Source organism: Rhinopithecus bieti, unplaced genomic scaffold (genome assembly GCF_001698545.2).
Source record: "Rhinopithecus bieti isolate Rb0 unplaced genomic scaffold, ASM169854v2 scaffold_22439, whole genome shotgun sequence".
Lineage (NCBI taxonomy): Eukaryota > Metazoa > Chordata > Mammalia > Primates > Cercopithecidae > Rhinopithecus > Rhinopithecus bieti.
The window spans coordinates 225,544-249,938 of record NW_016810838.1 but is presented as its reverse complement, the minus strand read 5'-3'; the positions used below and the strand labels follow the sequence as shown (position 1 = coordinate 249,938).

General features: G+C 34.5%; 1 protein-coding gene and 1 long non-coding RNA gene across 3 annotated transcripts in view; one reads left to right on the top strand and one right to left on the bottom strand.

Moving 5' to 3' along the window:
• SLC8A1 (solute carrier family 8 member A1) overlaps window positions 1–6,848 on the bottom strand; it is a 404,513-nt gene extending 397,665 nt beyond the window's left edge. Inside the window, exon 1 of the mRNA XM_017892945.1 lies at window positions 6,833–6,848. The gene's annotated coding sequence lies outside the window, so the exon portion shown is untranslated. The remainder of the gene's footprint in view (window positions 1–6,832) is intronic.
• Window positions 6,849–10,619: 3,771 nt separating this feature from the next.
• Window positions 10,620–24,395, top strand: part of LOC108542783 (uncharacterized) — a 38,991-nt gene continuing 25,215 nt past the window's right edge. For both annotated transcript variants that reach the window (XR_001889366.1, XR_001889367.1), the window contains exon 1: window positions 10,620–10,982. This is a non-coding gene — a long non-coding RNA (uncharacterized LOC108542783). The remainder of the gene's footprint in view (window positions 10,983–24,395) is intronic.

Genomic DNA, 24,395 nt, shown 5'->3' with positions numbered 1-24,395 from the left:
TTAGAAGACTGTCATTTTAAATAATGTTGTCAAGTTTCATTTATCTCCCTTATTTCTAGATATTTTGATTCAAAAGCACTCTCTTTTGACCTGTATGCTTGTTTTGATGAATATGAATGCAATCTACCTTCACTTTGGGAAATGTATCTGTAACTAAATCAGTAACTTAGAGGAAGAGAGCTTTCTAGAAATCACCCAGTACACCCTCCTGGTCAGATAGGGAAATATACTAAGGAATATAAATGTTTCTTTCATGTACTTCAATGTGTGGATGGACATCTATTTTGGTTTGTGCCTCATCATGTCCTTTTGGGAGTTGCCCCTTGCCCACCTAGTAGGTATCTTAATCCAAGGCTTCATCTCATTTACCAGTCATGTGGGATCTGATAAAAGCTTTACAACAAGAATATGTCATTCCCCTGTGGATGCAGAGGGTGTCCCAGGTCTCAGATTATCTTATAACTGGGGAATCAAAGTGTCAAAGGAACTTTTCCTTCTTTCTTTCCACTCTGCTGTACTCTTCACCCTCAATCAAGACCTTACCATGAAGCATCAAAGACTGTTGTCATCATCTCTAGATATCTTAATATCATTCTCAGAAGAATTTAAATCTCCCCTTGCCCAGCATCCATAGCAATCCTCCAATAGGATTCTGATATGTTCCATTTAGTCCTTTCTAGGCCAATAAATATAGACAAAAAAGCAAACAAAGTGAATATAATCCTAGAAATGGATCTAATAATATTGAACTTATAGTCATTACAAAACATTCTTTAGAAAAATTTCTACTCATTGCTACATGGTTTATTTTCTCAATTAAGCTTTCCTTTCATCATGTCATTCATCTAACCCACTGAAGAAAGCACAACTATTTAGCCAGACTTCCATCTTTGCTCCCAGGTTAATGGACTGTTGTCTAGTTTTCAACCTCTGCAATTTTCTTTTCTTTAGATTCTCAAATTTCGTTAACAAATTATTTGTGTCTTAGTCATCATTTTATACACCAAAATATAGGGTTTGAAAGATAGCAGATGTGCAATAAATGCTTGTTGAGTGACTAATAATAACTAATATTTATTGGGTAATTACTAGGTGACAAAAACTAAACATATACTTTATCTCATTGGTTCTTACAATAAGAATATAATTGCATTTTAAAACTACCTTTATTCCTTTAGCACAGTTGTGAAGATTTATTAGAACATTCAAATACTTTCATGTGATTTTGAATAATAAACACATTACTTAGATTAAGTAAAGAATACTCATTTATTCACTTGATTATTCATCAAACATTAATTATCTACTTTGGGTCAGGAAATAGCAGTCCATATGCAGTATAAGAAAGATGTCACAGATCTGATCACATTCCTGGTTAGACCGCTTACCTCCTACTCTCCAGCCACTGATTTCAGAACAAAGTTCCAACTTATTAGCAATATATGGGATTCTCATCATCGCCTCTTCAATCTTATTCCTGACTATCTCATACCTAAAAGCTAGAGCAATAGCAAAACCCTAATAAAGATTAGGCTAGTGGTTATCCTTGAGAGGAAAATGGTCCGGAAGGTGGCATAAGGGGGACTTCTGAAGTGCTGAGGATAATTCTGTTTCTTGATCTATTTGATGGGTATATGGGTCAATTCCATTTATGAAAATTCCTTGAGCTGCATAATCACATGTTTCTGTAGGTGTAATATACCTCAATAAAGAGTAAACAAAAGAAAACAACAAAGTACCTTTTGTAATAATGAACTATTTCTGGTTTCCCATCCATAATTTGTCTTAATTTCCCTTTTCTGTAGACTTTGCATATGCTGCTCCCTCAACCCACATCTCTACTGGTCTGTGCCATTAACTCTATCTCATAGTTCTCACCCAACTGCTTTGCAATGGTCCATTTTTATGTACTCTGAGATCTTCAGAACCATGTCTCCAGCTACTAAATGAACTTGGTATAGTGAGATAGTCACACAATTACACTAGTGTACTTTTTATTCAACATAGTGCTAGAAGTCCTATCTAGAGCAATCAGACAAGAGAAAGAAAGAAAGGGCATCCACATCTGACAGGAAGGAGTCAAACTGTCCTTGTTCGCAGATGATACAATCTGATATTTGGAAAAACCAAAAGACTCCACATGAAAGCTATTAAACTGATAAACAAATTCAGTAAAGTTGCAAGACACAAAATCAACACACAAAATTCAGCAGCATTTCCATATGCCAACAGTGAACAATATAAAAATGAAATAAAAAGTAATCCCATTTACATTAGCCACACATAAAATTAAATACCTAGGAATTAACTTAGCTAAAGAAGTGAAAGATTACTATAATGAAAACGATAAAATATTGATGAAAGAAATTGAAGAGGACAACAAAAAATGGAAAAATAGTCCATAATCATGGATTGGAAGAATGAATATTGTTAAAATATCTGTATTACCCAAAGCAATCTATAGAATCCATGCAATTCCTATCAAAATACCGATGACATTCTTCACAGAAATAGAAAAAACAGTCCTAAAATTTATGTGAGACTCATAACAAGACTCAGAATAGCTGCAGCTATCCTAAGCAAAAGAACAAAACTGGAGGAATCACATTACCTGACTTGAAATTATACTGCAGAGCTAGAGTAAATAAAACAGCAGGTTACTGGCATAAAAACAGACACATAGACCAATGGAACAGAATAAAGAACCCAGAAACAAATCCACACACTATAGTGAACTCATTTTTCACAAAGTTGCCAAGAACATACACTGGGAAAAAGTCTCTTCAGTAAATAGCCCTAGGAAAACTGAATATCCATAGGCAGAAGAATGAAACTGGACCTCTGTCTCTCGCTAAATACAAAAATCAAATAACAATTGATTAGAGACTTAAATCTAATACCTCAAACCATGAAACTACTACAAGAAAACCTTGAAGAAAATCTCTAGCACATTGGTCTGGGCAAAGATTTCTTGAGCAATACCCCACAAGCACAGGCAACCAAAGCAAAAATGGATAAATGGGATCACATCAATTTAAAAAGCTTCTGTACAGCAAATAATACAGTCAACAAAGTGAAGAGGCAACCCACAGAATGGGAGAAAATATTTGCAAATTACTCATCTGACAAAGGATTAATAACCAGAATATATAAGGAGCTCAAACAACTCTACGAGATAAATTCTAATAATCAGATTTTTTTAAATGGCAGCAGATTTGAATAGACGTTTCTCAAAAGAAGACATACAAATGGTAAACAGGCATATGAAAAGGTGCTCAACACCACTGATCATCAGAGAAATGCAAATCAAAACTACAATGACATATTCACTCCAGGTAAAATGGCTTATACACAACAGACAGGCAATAACAAATGCTGGTGAGGATGTGATGAAAAGGAAACCTTCGTACACTCATGGTGGGAATGTAAATTAGTACAACCACTATGGAGAACAGTTTGGAGGCTCCTCAAAAAACTAAGAATTGAGCTACATATGATCCAACAATTTCACTGCTAGGTATATATCCTGCAAAAAAGGAAATCAATATATGGAAGTGATATCTGTACTCCTATGTTTGTGACAGCACTGCTTATAATACCTAAGATTTGGAAGCACCCTAAGCGTCCATCAACAGATGAATGGATAAAAAAAATGTGGTACATACACACAGTGGTGTACTATTCAGTTTTGATGTTTCTAAACATCAAAATAATTGAACGTATGGACATAGAGAATAGAAGGATGGTTACTAGGGGCTGGGAAGAGTAGTTGGGGGATACGGGGAAGGCTAATGGGTACAAAAATATTTGATGGGTATAAGACTTACTATTTGCTATCACAGCAGGGTGACTGTAGTCAATAACAATTGTACATTTTAAAGTAATGTAAAGAGTCTAATGTGACTGTTTATAACTCAAAGGGTAAATGCTTGAGGGGATGGATATCCCATTCCCCATGATGTGCTTATTTCACATTGCATGCCTGTATCAAAACATCTCATGTACCCCATAAATACATATATAGTATGTACCGACAAAACATTTTTAAAAATTACAAAAATAGAAAAAAGTAAAAAAAAAAATCACATTTGTGTAAAATGCTCATAGAGTGCAATTCTAGGTGCTCTGGAAACACAATAAATGTGTGCATGCATACACACCTACAAATACTCAAACGTCTTCTATATCACTGATATATAGGCTTCTATATAGGCTGAATCTCAGTCAAAGGACAGCAGTTGTGCAATTGTCACTCCCCAACAACAGCAACAATAACAATATTCAAAAGACTTTTCTGTACTTTTAGAATCACTATACGTACATGTTTGGAGTGCTGGTATTGAAGATGTCAATGGAGCTTAAATAGGCATTCTGTAAGTTAGGCATCCCACTCTTTTCACATGTAGGCATTTCCCAGATGTTAAAACCATAGGTCCATGTCAAATTAATTCCTTTAGAGGAATGACTAATCTTGAGTTAGCCTAATTTCAGTACTGAGAGGTTAAGGAGCATACCAAATCAGCTACTCTTCATCTGGATTCTAAACCATCATTGAACATAACAAGCTTGTGCTCAGATTACCTTCTGCAGAATTTCTCAGAGCTAGTCATGTGTTAGTGTGCCCTCTGACACCTGAGATGGGGATAAATTTTATGCAATATTTCATAGATCCTTTTTTTTTTTTTTTTTTTTTTTACCATGGAAAGCTTTACTTCACCAAACATGCAAAAGACAGTCTTTTCAACCAAATTTTGAAAACTGTGATTTGGAAGGTTACAACCTTGGTGAACTTTTGGAGGTCTGTTTCTCAACCTATTTAATGAATATTTACTGTATCTTTCCTCTTAAAGTAGATACAATTATCCAGTAACTTGGACATGATAACCCAAATGGATTATTGAGAAGAAAAAAACAAGTTTTGGGGGCATATACTCCTTATAATGGTTATGTATTTAGTCTGTGTTCCCCAAAAGAGCATGGGCCTTTACCTTAGCTCAGGGTCACATGTATTGAACATAAGCTAAATTCATAAATGTTATGTAAATTTAATTTCTTTATAACAAAACTTTGGGATTTGGTTTTTAGCATATTGTGTTCTTATTTTGTCTTCCAATTCCTCACATTCCTCAAGAAGGTATAACTTTATAAATTACCACAGTTTATTGTTGACATGGTTGTTGATAATTTTAAAAAATGTAATATATCAGGGTTTATGATTTATGGGACCTGAAGGAATTCAATTTTGTGTTTAAATCTCTAATCTCATTTGTTGTTTTTCCTTTCCCCTGCCTGTAGTAGCACAGTAGATATTTATCTTTTTAAGCAAAATAATATTTAAATATTAATGATAGCAAAATCATCTCTGGGAAAATGATTCAGTAAGTGTTCTTAAAAGTGTGGTAGAGTGAAAATAGTGTTAGAAGGTGGATGTGACCTCTATTCCTCCACACATCTGATAGAAAGTGAGGAAAGAAGAAGTAAGCTTTCATTTCATTCCCTTTTACAAAAGTACAACTGACCAATTTCCCTACACCTTATATGTAAAATAATTTCTTCATAACTCTTACAAAACTAAATGCACAACTCACAAAATTGGTAAAAATTGTATGTTGAATTTCCAAAAGTCGTATGCTTATAAGCAAGTGTAAGTGAATTGTCGAGTGGATTTCTTATTGTTCATTTTAGATTAATGACTTGAAAATTAAATGAAATTTATCATGTATGGGTAATAGGTCCCTCAATATAATACTAACTTTCATTTAAATGATTCTTATCTCATTTTCCAATCATCTTTGCTTACAGAATGTTGAAAAGCGAAGGGAAGGGTGTTAAACATTTCAACATCCATTGATTGAAACATGATTAATAATGATAGGCAGGGAGACTACAAGGATGAAATATGGCCACAAAATAATAATTTAACTTTGATTTTCAAAAAATGTCTACTCAACACTTTGGAAATGTTAGTTTATAAGAGTGTTTAATGTTAACTTTTACAGGGCTGGTATTCACAAAAACTTTTTCAAATGATTATTTATTGAACTAAGTGGACAGTAATCTGAGAATAATATTAATATTATTTTGCTCTTACACCTTGCCATAACACTACTGAATGTCTTTCACAAATTAATTTTATTATTTGTTTTTCATTTTAAAAGGCAAGGAAATGACTGTGGAGCAGTGTAGCACAGAGGTTAAACGCAGGCTTCAAATCCTACTTCCTCTTTTTACTAGTTGTGTGACCTTGGGCATATTATTTACTTTTCCGTGTGTCAGTGTTTCCATCTGTAAAATGGGTGACTATATCATAGGGTTAATTGTCAGAATTAATAAATTAATACCTGTAACTTGCTTAGAAGTGTGCTTGGAAAATAGTAAAAGCTCCATACATATCAAGATAGTTTTTAGGTGACATGCCCAGCATGGCAGAAAGTAGCATAGTTGGGATTTGAACATAGATTTGTCTGAATCTAGAACTTAGGATTTTAACTGCAACAACAAAAAGACTTTTTATTTCATAGAATGTATTTTATCTATATAAGTGAAGCAATAAAATTAGTAAAGATTTAAAAATAGTTTGCTATTTTTGTGTTTCTTTGCATTAAATTCAACAATAGCTTGTGTTTCTTTGCATTAAATTCAACAATACCTTGCAACTGGTAATGGTTCTTAGAATCATTTCATATATAACTGCACTTCGTCTCTCAGAAGGCAAGCTGCTGGGCAGATTAAGGAACTAGAGTTATAATGATTATTGTATATTATTATTATTAATCGGAATCTAACACATTGCTCAGAATAAATATTCACTGGAGTCTTCTTTCTCATTTACCTAAAACACATCTGGTTCAGAAAATGATTCAAGACATTTCCTGGTCCTCATCACTTCTGTTAAGGTATGATTTCATTTTAAAATTTAGGAAGTTCGTAGCACTTCCTAGAAAGGTAGTAAAAAAAAGCATGATTTTCCTTTTTTAGAATAAATGTGCCAATTTTTTTAGAAAATTATTGCTATCCAAAATTAACACTCCCTTTCAAGATGTCTGTTTGATGATTTTTTTTGTTTTGTTTTGTTTTTTTGAGACGGAGTCTCGCTCTATTGCCCAGGCTGGAGTGCAGTGGCCAGATCTCAGCTCACTGCAAGCTCCGCCTCCCGGGTTCACGCCATTCTCCTGCCTCAGCCTCCCGAGTAGCTGGAACTACAGGCGCCCGCCACCTCGCCCGGCTAGTTTTTTGTATTTTTTAGTAGAGACGGGGTTTCACCGTGTTAGCCAGGATGGTCTCGATCTCCTGACCTCGTGATCCGCCCGTCTCGGCCTCCCAAAGTGCTGGGATTACAGACTTGAGCCACCGCACCCGGCCTGTTTGATGATTTTCTAAAACAATAGAAAATTTCATTCAGTATCTGTTGTTAAGAATCATAATGTCACATATATATATATTGTAGCTTTCAATAATTGTGGGTAGCATTCACATAGGATTCAGGCTAAGGAGTATGACAGATGTCAAATAGATATATATCAATCCTTTATTGTAGAGAACACTTCCTTTTAAACATGCTGAAACTTTTAAAATAAGGATTCTCTGTTAGCAAGATTATATCGATAAAACTTCCAAGGAAATTATCCTTCTGGGACAAAGTACATTTTTTTCCTAATCTTCAGCTGTGGTTTTGTTAACTCCTCTTTTCAAATAAATTAGACTGGCAACAACTTTTCTTTAATTACACAAAGGGAATGATTTTTAATCTTGGTTGCATATTAGAATTTCATGGACTGGACTTAAATTACCTTTGTCTGGACCCCACTAACATATTTAATTCCTCAGGGGTGCAAAATGGGCATCACCTACCCTAAGTGATTTTCAGGTGCAGTCAGAGTTGATAACCATGGCTCATATCAGGGAAAGAAATCAGTGGGATAAGAGAGGCCGTTTTCTCCTCAACAGTACCAAGTGCCTCTTGAATTTGTTTCCCTCGTATTACTTCACAAACCTTAAAACTACTATCAAAAATTCTCTGGCATACAATTTTCTTCCAATACCTTGCCATGAGACTTGAAAATGTCACATAACTTTAAGATAAAAAATTGAAAAAGGATCTTCATGGGCAGATCATGTCTGATCAGAATACCAGGTGATCTGGATCCTAGGAAACCTTCACCTTCCAATGATTGAACTTGGAGAAATCCTATAGCCTCTCTGGCCTTCAGATTCCTTACCAGCACCTTTGGCTAGTCGCTGGCCTTTTGTGTCATTTTTAATATTCTTAAAATCGTTACTATTCTCTCAGGGACCACTCAGTGTATCACAGTTTTAATCACCTGATCAAGGGGATTTGGATTTTTTTTTTTTTTTTTTTTTCAGAATTGCCAGTGATATCTTTTCCCTTGAAACATAATGACCTTTTCTGTGGGCCAAAATTTTCCAGACTTCTGGAGGAGTACATTGCTACTCTTACTTTCATACAAACTCTCTCCCAACATTCAGAAATACTCTTCCCCGTCAAATCCTCTAGAAAGTGCTTGCTCCTCTTGTCATTGTTGCACCATAGACCAGGCCCACAGGTATCCAGATAGGTCTCGTCATGTAGACAGAAGCTTCCAACCTGTGTTCTATACTATTCAGAATTATTTCAAATTTTTTCATCATACTTAGCCACCATGAATTTGCTTCATATCTCAGCTAACTATAACACAGATCATTAACAGCCTATTTTTTTTTTTTTTTCTTTTTTTTTGGCAGAGTCTCTCTCTGTCGCCCAGGCTAGAGTGCAGTGGCATGATCTCGGCTCACTACAACCTCCGCCTCCCAGGTTCAAGCAATTCTCCTGTCTCAGCTTCCTGTGTGGCTGGGATTACAGGCATGCACCACCACACCCGGCTAACTTTTGTATTTTTAGTAGAAATGGGGTTTCACTATGTTGGCCAGGATGGTCTCAATCTCTTGACCTCATGATCTTCCCTCAGCTTCCCAAAGTGCTGGGATTACAAGCGTGAGCCACCATGCCCAGCCATCTTTTTTTATATTTATTTAATTTTTTACATAAGACTACCAACACCTTCAATTTTCCTCTCAAAATATTATTTCTTTAAGATTTTCTACATGTATAGTCATCACTAAATGCTTAAGAAGTCATGAGTTACAAGGGCAAGCAACTTGACTGTCATGAATTTTCTTCCATAAATGTTGACAGTATATACAAAATTAGCAGTAAGTCATTCTCTATTACTTATATTATGCTTCTTGAATTAGTTTTCAAAAGAAAAAACAGGAGCAGACATTTCTCATGAGGAGTGCACACTTGAAATGTACTTGGCAGTAGGCAAACGAGAACATAGTAGCTGATATCACATACGCATTGCATCTGTTCACAAATACTAGTGGCATCATTTATGTGAACCTTTTACATTTTGAAAATTGCAAAGACTCCTGCTGTGCTGTTTCTTTTGAGAAGCCGGCTGGTATGTAGTGTTTAATTAAGTATTTTAAAGCCATCTTTTCGTAGGCCTGTTTCACTTTAGCAAAAGTTATGACAGCTTGTCTCTGTTAGTTTAAAAAAAGAAGGCATCGTTTATTCTCTCTCTCTCTCTCTCTTTCTAACTCTCTCACAAATACAGACTATTAGTATTTTTAAGTAAAGTAAAATAGCCTATTTTAGAAATACAGAAATGTGTTATTTTAATGTGCTCTCAATGTAAATAGACATATAGAATAATTTGATGAAAATAATCTTTTAGTATTGTAATTATTTTAATAATTATAGTGCATTATTGAAATAAAAAACACATTTCCTCTTCTTCTGCCACTTTTTTGGTGTAATGGGACATTCACAGCTTGAAAGAAACCACCACATAACTAGTCATTTCATCTGTATCTGTTAAATGAATTGCATTTCCCAGACATCTAATTTATCCAGAGAACATCTCCTTGGTCAGTATTACAAATTATTTTTATTTTCTTTCACTTACTTATTAATAATTTTCCATGTCACATCTGTCATCAGAGACGGAAAGTCACATTCAATATTTCTCCATTTATCTCTTTTCTTTTTTTCTACTCATACTCTGCATTGAAAACTTAGCTAAGCAAAAAGAATTGGTTCAAATCTTATTTGAATTATGGACACATTATTCTCAGCAAAATAAGTTTTGAGTTTAAATTCCATTATCTTGTGTAAATTTTCTTTAATTTAATCTTGGCAAAACATGCATATTTTATAGATAAGACCTATAATTTTTTCTCTTGACTTTTGTGTTTGGCAGCAGTTCACAGACTTTGCTAACAATTTTAACAGATGTGCTTTAATTTAATAACTACAATTTGGTAATTAGCTGGAGTTGCATTTCAAAGTGCAACTGATATGATTTGGCTGGATTAATCTGTATTCTGGAAAATATGGGACAGTCATATAGATACTGGTGTTACTCTGTTCATATTCACACTTTTACCTTGCATTCCTGAGACACATAATTTTTGATATACTGCCACAATCTATTCCCAAAACATCACTGATGACGAAACGATAATAATCTTTGGAAACATTTCCTCTCAAGTTCCAAAGTTTTCAGTCAGCAGAAAAAAAAAGAAAGAAGACGAAATTTCAAAGGTGCTGAGAAAAGCCCAGGGCTCACAGCTGGTTTCAGCAACTTCAACTTGCGTAAGACCCCATGTTTGTGAAAACAACCCAAGAATCTTTGAACAGGATGTAATCAACCTCCGATCTGCTGAGAAATACTGCAAAAATGACTTCAGCTGCCAAAAATAATAATGTCGTTTACAAGCAGCTCTTCCTATGTCTAAGGAAGAACTAGTCACACATGCGAGTTTTTGCTGGCTTGAGGAGAACAAGCAAGGAAAAAGACAAATTCCACCTACCCTAGCCTAAAATACACAGTGAGTCTCAGAACCCCGCGGAAGCTGTGGCTCATTTCTAAAGGTGCTGGCAATATCGAGGAAGACTTGCATCCACAAAATTCCAAATGGTAAGTGACCTAGGGCAGAGGGATTTTATTTGGCAGCAAATGTGTGCTGTCACTTTCCTTCCGTAGCAAAGCTTCCTTGTCTTGTGGAGGCAGAGCTGTTAAATATCTCTTAGTCATTAGCCCCAACCTTTTTTTTTTGTTGTTGTTTGTTTGTTTTTCTTTTCAAAATATGATCTGGCACCTTCCCTTAAAGGACATCAAGGGCTCTGGAGGAAATATTTTCAAATGATCCTTTATATAAGTTGCATCACAAAAGCCCGGCACCTACCTCTGTCAAGCCTTGGCTGCTCAGTCCGCATGGGCTGGATGTGAAAAAAGATCCCGGTATGATGGCTTCTCTAAATTTACCAGAAAGAAAGGACCTGGGATGCTTGTCCTTTAAGTGTCTCTAAACATGGTTTGCATAGCTGGATCTCAGCTTATCTGTGGCTTTCGGCTTTCGCTTCCATACATGGATCTGTTCCCAACAGTAACTCCAAGCTGTCGAAAAGAAGCTATCTGGCAGCTCTCCGCTTCATCCAACACATGGATGATAAAAATACACATATAGCGATTCTTCCAGCCAGGCCCATTTCCCACCCCATGATCCTGCCACTACGCTTTTTTTTTTTTTTTTTTTTCCAGAACACTTTTGAGATTGGCATTTCTACTCTCCAAATATTTAGATCATAACCAATTTTTACCTGATTCCCATATAAAGCTTTTATGGTATGGATTCACCTAGCTTTATGAAAACTAAGAGACAATTATGGTTCCTTACTAGAGTCTTCATCCTTAAAGATTCTAGTGATAGCATGCATATGGGACCTGTGAAATGTTTAATGAATGAATGAATTTATAAACGAATGACTGAACAGATGAATAACACTGTAAGTGAATGAATAAATACATACTTTATATATTTATTTAATTAGAAATAGTGGTTAACATTTTGGATTATTTGTCTTCAAGGAAAAGATAGCGGAGGGTAAAAGTTATCAATATCTGTAAGACAGAAGAAGCCGTTATTTTAAACAGCTTCTCATGTAGGGTATTGTGGCAGTTCCCATTAAGCTACTTTCTAGAACATGGTTTTAAGACTTATAATATTTTTTAAAAGTTAAAGAATGTAAATATGAATAGAATACTAATTGTTACATTTGTTAATTGTCAAGGATAGTTTAAATGACAGATATCTGTGACCTAAATGTTAGGTGGAGGATAAATACTGCTCTGCAAAGTGGAGAGGTACTCCCTTAGGGGGTTGCTGAAGCTCTGCTTAACACCCCAGTTCTTTAGAAATTTAGCTTCTCATTTTTAACATTTATTTCTCTTATTTTTTCCAACTTGTTAATCTTGTGGAACAGGAGGTCAAAATATAGAGAGAAAGAGAAGAGAGAGAATTTCAAAATAATAATTTTCCATTGATTATTTTTTTTTTCGAAACCATGTTAAGACCCTTGTAAGTTCTTCTGTTTGAAGAAGCAAAAATAAATCAGAGGCATACATACAGACATAACTCATTTTGGTGTGGCAGAAATGAAATGAGTTTTCTTAAAATATTCAGGAGGGATAAAAGGAGGGAATAGTCAAAGCCAGGCTGGCAAAATGATCATTGGTGCAGGTGGTTGATAGGTACATAGGGGTTCATTATATTATCCTCTCTATTTATAGGTATATGCTTAAAATTTGTATTAAAAATTGAAGGAAAAGAGAGAAAAGAGAACAACAAACAGATGTGTGAAAAAAAGACACAAAGTACAAAACGGATGTATTAATGGCAAATGCGAGGATTCCTAGATTTGAGTAATTTCCCTGCCAAAGCATTTAGGTCAGAACAAGAAGGGATGAGATTGTGTTTTTTGATTCAAAATATTCTGACATTCCAACCTCCTTCTTGCTACCTTCGATTATTCTATGTAATAATAATTTCTATCTAGTGAAAATTAAGACATGATATTTAAAAAGCCAATCTAATACAGCTCAGTTCTAGACATGGTAGATGGGTTCTTACCCAGGAGTCATTCAATACCCTCTCTTCCCTTACTTTTTCTACTTTAGAAGTTCAAAAGCAAAACTCCTTTTCCTATTGTCCCTTGCACCTAGAGATGACCAGGTAGCAGAATACTGTCCAAACAGATATCAACAGGAGTTCCCTGAGAGGGACTTCAGGAAAACTCATATTTCTTAAAAAAAAAAAAAAAAAAAAAAAAACAGGCTCAGCTTTTGCCCCTCTTGTTCCTGCACCCCTTCCACCTCTTTCCTTCCCAGAGAGTAAACTTGAAGCCTGAAATTGCACCACTCATTTGCTCATTTTGTGACCAGGAGTGGGCAAACACAAGGACAAAGGCCTACAAGGTAAGGTAAATGGAGCAGATGGAAAGAACTGCAGTTCTTGCCAGTATTATTGAGTCACTACAGCAACACTAAATTGCCCCTCTAAACTTTTTGTCATGTGGGAAAATAAAACGATAATTAATACAAAAAGTAGATTCTACATTATGAACTCGGGAACCAAAAAGCTCTGCTCTGGATCTGACTCTGTTACTTACTACCTGAGTGACATTGATCATGACACAGAGTTCTATTCCCTCCTCGTTACTCAAGAGAACAGTTGACTTCTTTAGCCAAGAGTTATCCTATGAAATAATGCGTGTTATATATCTTCATACATGGTAAGAGGGTACATCAATGGAAGACGTTGCTTATTTAATATGCCAGGTGATTGATACATAGGACACACAGTGACTCCACAGTTAAACATAGCAGGGCTCAGCAGTCTGCTTTCTGTTCAAAGAAGAATTTGCAGACACTTTCTTTGAGTGGCTTAATTTCAAACTTCTTGGGAATTCTGTTCTGAAGTTAGGAATTTCCAAGATAGGGGATGTTTGTGTTTGTATATTCCAAAATGTATTTGCGCATGTTGGGTTGGTCAGATTGAGTTGGCATGTTCTTGGTGAGGTATACAGTGGAAGTGGGCCAGTTTCCTGCTTCACTTAGGCTAGGCTTTCCTTTTCCCTAGAAAAATGAAAGGCTCAGGAAAGCAGCCATGCTCACCACTATACCACCATCACCACCAAGAAGGCTCAGGAGATTCATTCCCAACTCTGGAGGATGCTGTGGGGTTCATGTGCAGGAAAAGATCTCCTGATAAAGAGGTTAAAGACCTATCATATCTCCAAAGAAAGAGGTTAAATGATTTTCTGTGAGCTTTGTAAATGTGGAAGTCAGGATTTAATGTATTGACATTGATTTGCTTAACTCTGTGGGGAAGGACATAGTCATCTGGGCATGCTATTTTGCTGTGGGTTACAGGATGATTCTTTCAATGAAATAATCTCCACCTCCTCCTAAAAGTATGTACACCACTGTACATGCACCCCACTTTTGTCTGCTGGAAGAACATATCCTCAGTTTTTTAAGATTCAGCTCAGTGTCTCTTCCTTTCTGAAATTTTTACTGACCTCACCATTATGTATTCTGAAGTATATATAGCATATTGTTGTACATTCGCCCCTGTCTCCTCTTTGCATTTGGGCATTAGACAGTGAGCACCAAAGGACAGGGGCTCTGTATTAGTTGCTTTTGTATCATCGGCATCCATTATAGTATCTGTCCTATAGAAAACAAACCTTAAGATTGTTGAATAACTAAATTCGTTGCTAAGTGATCGAAAAATGGGATTGAAAAATGGGTAAATGGTTGTGTCTCTCAACTAGTGACTATTAGCCTGGCAGTTTTCCCTGTTGTATAAGGCTCAAGAATCTCAAGCACCCCACTGCCCTGTGGGTAAAGACTGTCAACTAAAAGGAGACAGAAAACGGAGTGTGACAAAATATTTGTATCATTCTAATTTAACTGAGCAGATTACCTAAGGTTTCCAGTTATCCAAGGTAGAGGACCATTATATTAGGACAGATCATTTAGAGTGGATATCTGACTCAGATTTTTAGTATGAAAGAGAAGGGTAAGGATTGTAATCTTTTAAAAGATTACAAATATTCAATCCTTGGTAATACAATTTTTTTATTCCTTTGTCTAAGAATATGGGGGACTCTTTGATGAAAGACTTGTTAAAGCATACAGCAAGTTTTGAAAGAATTTGAAGGTGAATAAATAAAGAAATATTTATTCCCTCTTTTAAGATTAAAAGCAATTATATTTAACCAACAAGGAAAAAATTCAGCTAAAAAATTCCCATGTATATTTTCTTTTGAATTTAATTTCTACTAATATTATGACTCAGAGGCTGAATCCAGGATAAAGGTAATCTATCGTCAGGGCTCTCTTTCAGGGCAGAAAGAGAACATATAAATACTAGAAATGAAAAAAAAAAAAAGAGATTAAACAAGGCTTCCACTTAATCTCTGGATTCTTTCACTTAGCATAGTGTTTTCAAAGTTCATTCATTTGTATCATGCATCAGTACTTCATTCCTCTTTGTGGCTGAATAAAATCTCGTTGTATAGATGCACCTTGTATTATTTGTCCATTCATCTGTTCATGAACATCTGAGTAGCTTCTGCCTGTGGACTGCTATGAATAGTGCTGCTAAAAACATCCATGTACAAGTTTTTGTGTGGACATATATTTTTGTTTCTTTGGGTATATACCTAGGAGTGGAAATGTTGGGTTATATGGAAACTCTATGTTTAAATCATTTGAGAAACTGTCAGATTATTTTCCAAAGCAGCTGCACCATTTTATACTCACATTAGCAGTGTAGGAGGGTTCAATTTCTCCACATATTCACCAACACTTTTTGTTATCTGACTTTGATACTTGCTATCCTAGTGCCTTTGAAGTGGCATGTGATTGTGCTTTTGATTTGCATTTCTTTTGTGACTAATAATGTTGAGTAGTTTTTTTAATGGCTCATTGGCCATGTGTACGTTTTTCTTAGTGAAATGTCTATTAAGATCCTTAGCCGATTTTAATCAGGTTATTTGTCTTTTATGATTGAGTCTTAAGTGTTTTTTTGCATAGTCTTGATACAAGACCCTTATCAGATATGTGATTTACAAATACTTTTTTTCACTCTGTGGATTAGTTTTTCACTGTCCTCATGCTGGCCTTTGCAGAACAAAAGTTTTATTTTATTTTATTTTTTCTTGTAGCCATTGCAATTTTGGTGAAGTTCAGTTTAATCTATTGTTTCTTTTGCTCATGCTTTTGGTATCATATCCAATAATCCATTGCCAAAGCTAAGGAAGGTCATGAATATTTACTCCTATGTTTTCTTCTAAGAGTTTTATGATTTTAGCACTTATATTTAGGTCTCTAATCCATTTGGGGTTAGTTTTTGTGTGTGATATGAGATAGGAATCCAACTTCATTCTTCTGCACATGAATAACTAGTTGTCCCAATGCCATTAGTTGAAGACTATTCATTTCTCCATTTCACAAACTTGCTACCCTTGTTGAAAATCAATTGAACACAGATGCAGGGGTTTATTTCTTGATGCTGAATTTATTTCTGGATGTTTATTTCTGGAATGGAATTCTGAATGGACGTCTATTCCTTTGATCTGCAGGTCTACCCTTATGCCATTAGCATATTGTTTTGATTACCGTGGCTTTGTAGTAAATTTTGAAACCAGAAACTATGAGTCCTTCAACTTGGTTCGGTTTCAATATTTGTTGGCTATTTGGGGTTATCTGAAATTTAATATGAGTTTTAGAACCAGGTTGTCAACTTCTAAATAGTATCTATGTTGAATCTGTAGATGATTTTAGGGAATAATCTTAACAATGTTAAGTCTTTTGATCGATGAACATGAGGTCTTTTCCCATTATTTAGATCTTCTTTAATTTCTTAATATATTGTATTTTTCAGAATATAGGTTTCACACTTCTTTTATTAAATTTATTCCCTGGTATTTTATTCTTTTGATGTCATTATGAATGGAATTTTCTTAATTTCATATTTAGATCGTTTGCTGCAAGTGTAAAGAAGTAAAAACTGATTTTTGTGTATTGATCTTGTATTCTGCAACTTTAATAAATTCATTTACTAGTACTAATAGTTTTAGGTGGATTTCTTAGGATTTTCTATACATAAAATCATGTCATCTTCAAATAGTCCTAATGTTACTTCTTCCTATCCAATCTTGATGTCTTTTAGTCCTTTTTTTGTGTGTGTGCTAATTGGCCTATGTAGAACCTCCAGTGCAATGCTGAATACAAGTGGTAAAACAGACATCCTTATTTTGTTCCTGAACTTAGGGAGAAAGCATCCAGTTTTTCACCAGTAAATATAGTATTAACTGTGAGGTTTTCTTATATGTCATTATTATTTTGAGGATATTTCCTTTTATTCCTAGTTTGTTGAGATTCTTTCTTGTCTTCTTCTTTTTTTTTAATCATAAAAATGTGTTGAATTGTGTCAAATGCTGTTTTAGCATCCATTGAGATGGACATTTTTTTTTTGATATGGTAGAATATATTAATTGATTTTTAGATGTTAAAACAAACTTGCATTTCTGGGATATATCCTACTTGGTCATGGTGCAAAATTATCTTTATATATTGCTGGGTTCAGTTTGCCAACGTGTGAATGAGGATTTTTGTGTCCATATTCATAAATATGTTGGTCTGTAGTTTTCTTGTGATTTTGTTGTCTGTTTTTGTATCAAGGTAAAACAGGCTTCATGAAATACATTGGGAAGTGTTCTCTCTAGCACATTTATTGTAAAAGTTTGTAAATAATTTCTATTGATACTTTTTTAAATGCTTGATAGAATTCGTCCATGAAGCAATATGGACTTTGGCTTTTTCTTAATGGGTAGGTTTTGAATACTGAATTAATATTTTAATTTGTTGTAGGTTTATTCACATTGTTTATCCAATTTATGAGTCAGTTTAGGTACTTTGTATCTTTCTAGGAATCTGTCCACTTCATATAAATTATCTAACTTGTTTGCATATAATTGTTTACAGTATTTGTTTTAATTCTTTTTATTTCTGTAATGTCTGTAATAATGTCCCCTCTTTCATTTCTCAATCTTGCAATTTGAGTCCTCTCTTTTGGTCTTACTCAATCTAGCTAAGCATTTATCAATGTATACTTATAGTCATGATATCTCCTCCAGTATAATTATAAAATGCCTTTCTTTATCTCTAGTAACATTTTCTGGTTTAGTCTATTTGGTCTAAGTTTTTAAAACCACTTCAGCTTTCCTACAGTTGCTGTTTGCAAGATATGTCATTTCCATCATTTTACTTGTAGCCTATTTGTATCTTTGAATCTAAAGTATATCTTGTTTTCTAAACATACACATGGATAGTGTTTTCTTTATTAAAAAAATCCAGCCTGACACTCTCTGCCTTCTGGTTGAATTAATTCACAGACATTTAATGTTTTTATTCATATATTTGAATTTACATCTTACGTTTTACTTTTGTTTTCTATAGGTCTGTCGTCTTTTTTGATTCTCAATTCCTCTCTATGATTTTCTTTTGCTTTAAGTGAGCATTTTCTAATGTTGCATATTAATTTCTTTAATAATTTTTTCACTATATTTTTGACTTAATTTGTAGTGATTACTCTAGAATATACTATATACATCCTAACTGATCAAAATTAGCCTTAAACTAACCTAATTCCAGTGATATATAGCTTTATTTCATTTTCCTCTTTTTTGTGGTGGTGTTCTATGTATTACATCTATTAATATTACAAACCTCAAAATACATTTCTATAATTATTATTCTACCATATGTAGTCATTTTCTTAGCCCATTACAGCTTTACTCTCCCTACCTCCTTGGTACTATTATCAGCAAATATATTACGCATATATTACAAAAAGGATGTTATATATAAAAAAAGAAAAGTTTTTACAATTTCTCTTTAAATCCATCAGGAGAAGAAAGGAAAATATGCATTTATAGTGTCTTTTATACTTGCATAATTACTTTTACTGGTACTCTTTGTTTGTTTGTGTGACTCCACATTGCAATCTGGTGTCAATTGCTTTTAGCCTGAAGAATTTCTTTTAGTAATACTTACCAGGTGAATTTGCTAGAAACACATTTCTTCACTTTCTGTTTATCTGATAAAGTCTTTATTTTGCCTTATTTTTTAAAAGTAGCACACTGTTTTTCTCTTATTGCTTTGAAGAGTTATCATTATCTTTCACTTTTGGCATTTTTACGTGATATGTCTGTGAGTCTCTTTGTGTTTACCCTACTTGAAGTTTGTTGTAATTATTGTCAATAAATGTAAGAAATTTCAGTCACTATATCTTTAAATATGCTTTTATCCTTTCTCTCTTTTATTCTGATCATCCCATTATATGTATATTGGTACACTTAATGGTATTCCATATTTCTCTGAGTATCTATTCATTTTTCCTCATTCTTTTTTCTGTCTATTTTTCAGCTTGCCTAACTTCTATCAATCTAAGTTCACTAATTCTTTCTCCAGTTCAAATCTAATATTAATTCTAATAAATGTTTTATTTCAGTTATTACAGTTTTCTGCTCCAGAATTTTCATTTGGCCCATTTTAATGATTTGTTTGATATTTGTTTCGACCTCAGGAGCATTCCTTCAAGTTGTCAGATTGCCCGGTTTTCTCCTGCAAACTAGTTGGCCTACAAACTAGGCTGTATCTTTATCAGATCATAAAACTTTTCCCAATATTTTTTCAGTGCAACCTTCACTGTTCTTGAGATTGTCCTTTGGCTTCAACTTCTTCACGTTTTGTTGAAAATAAAGTCAGCCCTTTTGGGAAGAATTTAGAGTCACTTTGTGGCCTATTTCTCCTACTAGGCAAAATCTCTGGGTTAAGGGCCTAGAACTGAGAATTGGAACACTGACAATATTCTCTTTGAGTGACTTTCTTGTTTCAGCAACTGAGAACTTGATGCAGGGAGGGAGAGCTGCGCAGCCTGAGGTCACTTTAGCTTTCCAGTTGTAGAACAATTATCACTTCGAGTTCTGGGGCCAGGGCTATAAGGATCTCAGTATTCTCAACAGGCAGACTGTATATTCCATGAGTGGGGATTGAGCAGAGAAAGGGAACTGCTATTCTTGACCATGTTTACCCAGGTCTTAGCCTCAGCAATAGGCACTTGGAGGTAGGATGAGAAACACTGAAGTACTGCTCCTCCTGAGAAGAAATCCCTCTAGATGGAGAGTGGGAATGGTAGAATCCCTGTATTCTTGGCTCCAGAAGTCTGGAATGGAGACTCTACCCTGCTGAGCTGGGTAGGGGAAGAGATGGGACTTTCTTTGTTCAAGTACCACGGACTTGCCTTTCTTACTGAATGTTTAGAAATTTCTTTGAATTGATGTTTCTTCATTTGCTGTCTGCCTTTAGCACAATTTTCAAGAGGCCTTTAAAACATAATTTTATCAGTTTCATTGGAGTCAGTGGAGCTCCAAATATTGTCATGCCGGAAGTTGGTCTTTAGCCTAAACTTCTTTTATAACCCATAGCAGGTTGTATATACGGTGTGATCTCCTCAAGGTATTAGATCTTAATGCCTAGGGTAGTCCTTGGTATGCATTAGATAATCAATTAAATTTTGTTGAGTTACATTTAAATAAAGCATAATCATGTCCTTATTTATACATTTTGAAGTCTTCAGAGTGGTTGCATTTTTGCTGTTTAATTTTGTCACCAAATCTTATTTTGATTTACAAATTAGAATACAGAGTCAGAGATGTAAAATGATTTACCTATGAATGCATGGTAAGTCAATGAATTTTTCAAAAGACAGCATACTCATTTTTTCCCATAGCTGTTAACTTTTCCTTTTTCCCCATTTATCTTAAAGATAAGTCATGAGTTAGAGAAATCTGTTTCACAAACAGCAGAAATATTAGTACTTGCTGTAAGTATCAAGGCCTGAAATTTGATCTTCCCAGTCCAAAAATTATAAGGAAGAGATGTTTTCTATGGCTCTCAACACACCTGGTGCATAGGTAAAAGCTGTACATCCCTAAAACTGGAAGCAAGAAGCTTTTCATTAAAAAGTTTGCTAAGCTAAGCATATATTTTCTCTGTCCACTAACATATTTCTACAAATTTTACTTGTCTATATTGTTCCAAAAAAGCTTGGAGAATATAACTAAAGGGAGTTGCAACCAAGAATCCCTCTCAATCCAGGGAAAATGATGAAAGTATTAGTTGACAAAGCCAATCTAACTAAGGATTTATTTTGGCCCAAACTGACCATTTGTCTACCTCACAAGTGGAGTGAAACGACGAATCAAACTGGAGGCCACTATTTTCAGCAAAACAATGCAGAAACAAGAAGTCAAATGCTGCGTATTATCACTTGTAAGTGAGAGCTAAAAAATGTGTACACATGAACATAGAATGTGGAATGATAGATATTGGAGATTTGGAATGGTGGGAGGGTTTGAAGGGGTGGGAGATGAGAAATTACTTGATGGGTACAATGTAATTATTCAAGTGATTAATGCACTAAAAGCCCAGGCTTCACTACTATGTGATTTATTCATGTAAGAAAACCACACATGTACTCCTTAAATTGTAAAAAAAAAAAAAAAAAAAAAAAAAAAAAAAAGGAAAAGGAAGCAAACAAACAAAAAACAATAACTGAACTAAAAAGGCATGCGGTATGGTCAGACCCCAGGAGCTGTTCTTGGATCACCTGGGGGAATATGCCAGCAATCTGAATCGATATCGCCTCGGATGCTTACAAGCGAACAAAACTAATTTTACAAATTATCCTATTTCCAGGATAAAGTACACCATCTCTGCCAAGTTTAATCCTCTCAAAGACATGCTTTATTTCAAGCACCTTCAGCTTCCAGGACTTTAGGGTTACAACTCATCTTCGTCAATTTGCTGTTAATTTTACTTTTGTAAATCCCATCGTTGTTGGTTAGTATTCCATTATACGGGATATCCATAGCCTGTTTAACATTCACCTACAGAAGAACATGTGTAGTTGTTTTCAGTGTCTGCGTAATCACAAATAAAGTACTGTGCGACGATTGTGTAAGGTTTTTATGTGACATAAACTTTCTCATTTTCTCTAGGACAAATCTCGCAGGATTATGGTTCCGTTGCTGGGTCAGCATGGCGGCAGCCATTGTTTAATACTTTAAGAAACTTCCTGTCTTCTAGACTGCCGTATGTTAATTTTACATTCCAACCTCGTGAGAACATAATAATGGATCCATTTTCTATAACCTTGTAATCATTTGTTAAAAAGCTATTCTGGTTAAGTTAGTATACTCTTGTGGTTTTTTTAATTTGCATTCTTCCAGTGTGCTAATAATGATCATTTTTTTATGTGCTTATTTGCCATATTGCTCTTTGATCAAATGTCAATGTTTTTCACTCGTATTTTAAATTAGATTCTATTAAAATGTTGATTTGAGTTTTTAGTATCTTCCTCTTGAAAGGGTAATATTTACTTGCAAATACTCTTTCTTCCTGTCTATAGAGATTACCTTTTATTTATTAAAGAGTCTTCCTCGGCCAGGGCCATGGTGGCTCACACTTGTAATTCCCAGCCACTTGTGGGAAGGCGGTGCGGATCACCGAAGGTTCAGGATGATCGGAACTATCCTATAGCTAACATGGTGAAAACCCTGTCTCTACGAGAAAATACAAAAAAAAAAAAAAAAAAAAAAATTAGCCTGGAGTGGTGGCCGGGCGCCTGCTAGTCCAGCTACTCACGGAGGCTGTAGGCAGGAGAATGGCGGTTGAACCCTGCCGGGAGGTGGAGCTTGCCGTTGAGCTGACTGGATTGTGGCCACTTGCACTCCACCTGGGTGACCAGAATGGACTCGTCTCAAAAAAAGTCTCGCTGTTCCTTTCACAGAGGATCAGTTTTAAAATTTTGCTAAAAAATTGCACAATTTTTTCATTTATGGCTTATTTTTGGTGTTAGTTAAGAAAAAAAACCTTTGCCTAGCTCTAAATCCTGAAGATTGTCTCTTATTTCTAAAATTTTATATTGTTTTATTTTACATTTAAATTTATGGTCTATTTTGAGTTAATCTTTGCAGAAGTTTTGAGACTTAGGGTGAATTAGCTTCAAAATATTAATTGGAGGTGTTACATCTTTTCTGTTTTATGACAGAGATTGTGTCAAATCGGTGTGAATTTTTCTTTAAACATTTTGTTGAATTTTCCAGTGAAACCATCTGTGCTTGGAGATGGTTTGGGGGAGGAATTTTAAAACTATATATTCAACTTTATAGAGTTATTCAAGTAATCTGTTTTGTGTCAGATGAGTTGTGGCAATTTGTGTTTTTCAAGGAATTGATTCTCTTTGTCGGTGGTATTTTTAAGTCCTATCTCTTTGCTGATATTATATCTAGTTATTCTATCAGTTTTTGAGAGGGGTGTTGAAGTCTCCAACTGTAATTGTTGATTTGTCTGCTTCTTCTTTCAATTCTAAGAGTGAGTCTTGGCTTTTTGTACTTTGGTGATCTATTGTTAGACGTATACACATTTAGGATTGCAATATTTTCTTGGTTGATTGACCCTTGCCATTCTCTGTCTCTGCTGCTTTGCTTTGCTTTGAAGTCTACTGCATATGAAATAATTATAGCCACACTTGCTTTTTTTTTTTGACTAATGCTTGCATGATGTGTATTTTTCCTTCATTTCTTTTAACTTTCCTATATTGTTGCATTTGAAGTGAGTTTCTTGTAGACAGAATCATGTCTTTTAATCACCTCTGCCCATCTCTGGATTTTAATTGATGTATTTAGGACATTTACCCCATTAAAGCAAGTATTAATATGCTAGAGTTGAGTTTCTCTTTTTTTGTTGTTTTCTATTTGTTTTCTTTGTTTTTCATTTACTGTTTTTTTCTGCTTTCCTTTACATTTATGAAACTTTCTAAAAATTCCATTTTATTTATCTTTAATGTTTTGAATGAATCTCTTTGTATTGTTGTTTTCATGGTTATTTTAGATGTTATTATATATTATATATAGATAACTTATAACAGTTTACTAGTGTCATCGTTTTATTTGTTTGAGTGAAATTTGGAAGCTCTACCTTTCTTTATACCTTTTTACACTCCCATATTTATTTTACAAATATCTTAAGTATTTTTTTCTACATAGATTTAAAATAATACCAGACAGTTTTATAATTTTTACTTCAATTATCAAACATAATTTAGAAAACAGAAGAGGAGAATAAAATTGTATTGAATTTACTTGTAGTTTTGTTTACCATGTTCTTCCCTCTTTCCTGATATTTGAACATTCCTTTAGGAAAAAAAAAAAAAACTATTTCCTTTCTGTTTAAAGAACGTCATTTAGCTGTTCTTTTACGAGACGTCTACCAGCAAGCATTGCCTCTGTTTGTCTGTTTGTTTTAGTCTACTAATGTATTGATTTCCTGTTCATTTCTGAAAGATATTTTCACTAGGTATAGGATCCTGGCTTAAGAAATTATTTCCTGTATCACTTTAAAAAGTATCTGCCA